General features: G+C 56.8%; 1 long non-coding RNA gene across 1 annotated transcript; it reads left to right on the top strand.

Moving 5' to 3' along the window:
• Window positions 1-318: 318 nt before the first annotated feature.
• Window positions 319-2326, top strand: LOC135189724 (uncharacterized). The gene is made up of 2 exons (XR_010308243.1): window positions 319-386; window positions 2176-2326. It is a non-coding gene; the product is annotated as an uncharacterized LOC135189724 (long non-coding RNA).
• Window positions 2327-5437: the final 3111 nt, after the last annotated feature.

The raw sequence follows: 5437 nt of genomic DNA, 5'->3' as shown, positions 1-5437 counted from the left end.
AGGTGTGAGCCAGGGGTGCCCTGGTGGGCAAGGGGACTGGCGGTGTTCAGGGGAGACCTCACTGCTCTCTGACCCCTGAGGGGAGGTTGCAGTGAGGTGGGGTTGGTCTCTTCTCCCTACTACCAGGTGATAGAAGGAGAAGAAATTGGAGCTGGGAGGGGTAGTGAGAGATGAGGAAGAATTCCTTTGCTGCAAGAGTGGTCAGGGACTGGCACAGGCTGCCCAGGGAGGTGGTGGAGCCAGCAGGGCAGGGCACAGCGTCTCTGAAAGCCTTGGGAGGAAAGACACAGGGATTGAAGGCTCCCATGAGAGGAACTGGGCAGAGCAAGGAGGATGAGAACAGACAAAGGGGTCCTGGAAATGCAGATGTGGCAAGAATGCATCAGGTAAGGGGGGAGCTGCCCTGCACCGTGAGCTGCCTGTGTCCCAAACCCATCTGCTCCCATGACTCTTGCACAGCCTTTAGGTTCTGTTTCATGAGAAAAACCTTGCACAGAGAGATTCTTAGGCTGCATGGGCCCAGGCCCTTCCATGCCCACCTATGCAGACACTGCTGCTGTCAGGGAGAAGTGAAGGCATTTGACTGGAGGCAGCCTGGGGCCTCCAGCTCCGGAGCATGGAGGTGCTGGGTGGGTTCTTTGTTTGCAAGTCAAGCTCAAGCAGCTCCCTTTTGTTCCTTCTCTTTCCCAGTTTTCCCTTCCTTGGGTTCAGTCACTGCTTTAAGAACTGAGCTGTGGCATCGGGGGCAGAGCTGCTCTGCTGCTGGGGAAACAGTGAGGGGAAAAAGAGGTCTCTCTCTTCTGGACTGAAAATGTAGCCCAAGCTTGGCCCCAATGCAGTGCAGTTCCTCAGCATGTCCTCTGCTGTGAGGTGACAAGTGTGGGCTGTGGGGTGAGGATGGAGTTCCAGCTAATTCCATGCTGCTCTGCAGATGATCTGAGGTGTCAGCTGGATGTGTGTCAGGGAGGGGTTGACTCTTCCTTGCTGTCAGATCATTTTTTAAGCCGGGGTGCCTGGGGGCCCTCCTCATCAGCAGAAGCAGGATTCAAGCCTCAACCCTGCAGAGGATGATCAGTTTTAGAAGTGCATTTGTGTACGTCCAGAAGCCTGCTTGAAATGTAGCCAGGGGACTGGCCTGGGGCAGGAGACAAACCTCAGCCCCAGCTCAAGGCTTTACAGCTTCTGCCTTTGGAAGTAAATGCTCAGCCCCATGCAGAGGGTGGCTGCTTGGGAGTGCCTGAGGTTTGGCCAAGGTTCTGGCTTGAGGTGGAGCCACAGAATCATGGAAGGGTGGGGGTTGGACTGGAAATCATCAAGTTCAACCCCACTGCCAAAGCAGCATCACCCAGATCAGCTTGCCCAGGATCACAGTGTCCAGGTGGGTTTGGCATCTCTCCAGAGGAGACTCCACAGCCTCTCTGGGCAGCCTGCTCCAGCGCCCTCCAAGTACAGGATGTTCTCCTTTAGGTCAAGTGAAAGCTCCTGGCTCCTAGCTTGTACTCTGTGCCTTCTGTCGCTGGCCACCGCAGAGAAGAGCTCAGCCCCATCCTCAGGACCCCCACCCCATGTGTGAAGTAACCTCCTCGTTCAGCAGGGAAGCCCTTCCCGCACCAGTATCCCTGCCCATGTTACTCCAGCTGGAACTGGGAGCCCATCAGAGCAGGCAGCCTCGCCCCCAGGTGTCTGCAGCACTGCCACAGACCTCTCCAGCGACTCTCAAATCCTCCTCACCCCTAACTTTGCCTACGCTTGCAGAGGCCGGGCAGCCCCCGGGCCGGGCAGCCTGGAGCACCGCGGCTGGGCCCCCCCGCGGCTGGCCAAATGGAGCATTAGCAGCGAGGCGCGGGGGGGATGCGGCGGAGCCTCGCCGGCCTCCCGGGGCTGTTGTTGTGGCTGTCCCAGGGTGGTGAGGAATATGCAGCCTTGCCAGCGAACAATCCCTCTCCATTATGCCAGCTCGATGCTAAAGCAGCTTACGGCCGCAATCTGCATGATCCTCACCTCCCCTCCTCACCGGCCCCGCGGGGGTTTCCCTGCGTTGCGTGGGGCCGATGTTTTTATCCAGCCAAATCGCAGGTTGGTGCCTGCCTGTGCACAGAGGGAGCAGCGTGAGCAGTGGAACCTCTAATCCCCATTTTCCACAATTAGATTACAGCTTTACCTTCTCTCTCTCAGCTTTTAAACCCGCCCAGCGCTGCGCTCTCTAAGCGCCTTCTCCGCTGCTTGCAGTCGTGGCTGCCTCTGCAGATGGAGACCTCAGGAGTCTGTCTGGATCACCTTTGGCCCCCTCCGTCCATCCCTGGAAGAGCTGCTTTAATGGGAACAGGTAAAGTGAATGCCACATAGCACAGAGCCAACCTAAACCCTGCGTGCACCAAGGTGAGCACCGAGATGTTGTGCAGGGCAGGCTCAGGCTGGACGCTAGGAGGAAGTTCCTGGCAGAGAGAGTGTCTGGCATTGGAATGGGCTGCCCAGGGAGGTGGTGGAGTCTCTGTCCCTGGAGGTGTTGAAGTCAAGCCTGGATGAGGCACTTGGTGCCATGGTCTGGTTGATTGGCCAGGGCTGGGTGCTAGGTTGGACTGGATGAGCTTGGAGGTCTCTTCCAACCTGGTTGATTCTATGTCCCCATCACCTGTCTCTGCACTTGCAGGTTAACAGAGAGGTGCAGAGGGCAGGAGCTGCTCTGGGGCTCAGCCAGAGGCTGGGCATGGGGAGTTAAGCTGCACCTGTTTGTCTAAGGCTTTTGCAGAAGCTGTGAGGTCTGCCCAGGGTGGGCTCCTCTGCTCCTGCCACACTTGGCACTGGAGCAAGCACACAGCAGTGAAGGGCTAGAGAGTGGTTGGGCTGCATCAGCTTGAACAGCTCCATGGCTCTGTGGTTCCATGAGTCAAGGCTGCTGTTCTCATGATCCCATGCTTCTGCAATTCGATGATGTCATGGTTTTGCAAGTCAGTAATCCATGATCCTATGATCTTTTTGGGCCCCTTCTGACCCCTGTCATCCTGTGATCCTCTGGTCCCATGATTCCATGACTCTACAGCACAGTGGAGCCTGTCTTTAGGTGCCAGCCAGCCTCCCTGTGTGACCTCAGCTGCCTCACCTCCCAGTGCCACCTTTCAGGAAGCAGATCTGCTCAGCAGCACTGCCAGGTTGCATTCCTGAGGGTCACTTTAGTCATTTAATTGTTGTAGTCACCATCCTGCAGCCTGCTAGGAAGGACTCAATGCTCAGTCTGTGAGATGAGCTGCATGGAGAAGTCACTTTCTCTGGTCAAAATCATCCTCTCTCTTTCATGGAACATCTTAATTATCCCTCCTGGCCCTGGGGACAGATCGCTGCAGGCAGCTGGGCGCAGCAGTGTGCGTGCAGCAGTGTGGGGATGCTGCAGCCGCTCCGTGGGTGGGGGTGGGCAGTTGCTGGCCACATCCAGGCCCCTGGGGAACTGCCAGAGCCTACCGACCCTGTGCCGAGCCGGGGCCTCGCTGGCACGGCTGTGTGCACACCAAGCCCTGTAGCCCAGCTGCCTGCAGCACCCCACGCAGCTGTGCAAGCACGCAGAGGAGGGCTGCTGAGCGCCTCGCCTCCTGGCAGCAGCATCTTGCTCTCCTTTGCTTGGTGCTGCACTGCAGCCTCTGACCACTGAGGGCTCTTGCACCTCTTTTGCTGCCACCAGTCTCTCTCTCTCCGAAGCCACTTGTCTGCAGTCACGGAATCAGAGACTCGTTAGGGCTGGAAAAGGCCTCTAGGGTCATCAGTCCAACCATCGACCCAGCACCACCATGGCCACCAAACCTGTGCCCACGGGCCCTGGCCACGCGTTTCTTGAACACCTCTAGGGATGGTGACTCCACCCTGCCCCCGGGCAGCCTGTCCCAGTGTCTCACCACCCTCACTCTACAGAATCCCCCCACAGAGCTGATTAGAAAACTCTGAAATAAAGTCAGCTGCTGGGGAGCTGTCTGGAGCCTGCACTCCAGTGCCTGTGATCTGACTGCAGGCAGAGGCTGTCCCTGCCAAGCAGCCCTCACCTGCTGAGGGGCAGCCAAGGTGGCACTGCCCAGAGCAGCCTGACTGCCACAGCCACACAACCAAAGCATCCCTAAACATTTAGCAATGAGCGAAGTCTGTTGTTCTTTAGTCGCCAGGATTGAGCAAGCCTAATCCCTAGGAGAGGTGATAAAAATTCATTAATCTAATTAAATACTTCTTATTGCCAAAGTGACTTTGTAGAGTAGCTTTGCTGAAGGATAAGTGCAGAGTAAAATGGAGTCCCAGCAGAGAAACCAGCGTTAGACTCCAGCAAGCTGATGCATGCTTCATTAAACTCATAATTATCCTCGCTCCTAAGTAGCTGATAGTACTTAATGAGCATCCAAGATAGTTTAAAGAAAATGTTTACTAATGAGGAGCAAACAGAGCTAAGGAAAGCTGATAGCTGGGGGTACCCCAGCCCTGGGTCCCACCTGCATCTCCAGTGCTCCCTGTCCTGCCACTGATTGAAAGCTGCTTCCCAAACTGCTCCAGCCCTGGCCAGTGCTGCTGCCACTGAGGTGCTCTGGGGAGGGGAGGACAGCCTAGGGAGAGAAGGATCTGCTGCAGGGCACCGCAGGCACCATGCAGCCGAGGGGCATGAGAAGGGAGCAAAGCACCCCAGGACTGGGGCTCCTCCGTGATGCTGGGGGGGGGGGGGGGGCACTCAGATCAGGGTGTGGAGAAGAAGAGGCTGAAGGAAGACAACTGACTCCTGCAACTACCTGAAAGCAGGGTGGGGTGAGGGGCTTGGCCTCTTCTTTCAAGTAACAAGTGACAGAAGGAGAGGAAATGGCCTGGAATTGTGCCTGGGGAGGCTTAGATTGGAGATGAAGAAACATTCCTGCGCTGCAAGAGGGGTCAGGGATTGGCACAGGCTGCCCAGGGAGGTGGTGGAGTGCCCATCCCTGCAGGTGTTCAGGCAAGGTGTGGGCATGGCACTTGGGGCTGTGGCTCAGTGGCCATGGTGGTGTTGGGTTGCTGGTTGGACTGGGTGATCCTGGGGGTGCTTTCCCAGCTGGAACAGTTCCATGCTTCTTCAGCACCCCAGGAGTGAGCTATAGCCACTCAGAGCAGCATTCCTTTGTGTGTGGCAGTGGGTGAAAAGAGGACCAAGCTGCCCTGGCCATGCCTTGCTTACAGTCTGCCATCCCCCCTGCCTGCATTTATCACTGCTAGGTCTGTTTCTGGCAGCTGGGATTGCTTTTCCTAGCACCATCTCTCTTCCCACCTAATCATTTTCCTGAGGCTGCCCAACCAAGGGGGCACCTCCTGCCCTAAGATGCAGTGGCTGTGCCCAGTGGCATCAGGAGCAAATTTCTAAGCCTCGAATTTCTGGGGCGTTTTGGGGTGAGCACTGAGCCCTCTGAAGCCATCACATGCACCCCTGCAGCTGGTGGTGAGCTCT

Source organism: Pogoniulus pusillus, chromosome 33 (genome assembly GCF_015220805.1).
Source record: "Pogoniulus pusillus isolate bPogPus1 chromosome 33, bPogPus1.pri, whole genome shotgun sequence".
Lineage (NCBI taxonomy): Eukaryota > Metazoa > Chordata > Aves > Piciformes > Lybiidae > Pogoniulus > Pogoniulus pusillus.
This window is presented reverse-complemented; position numbering and strand designations above follow the sequence as displayed.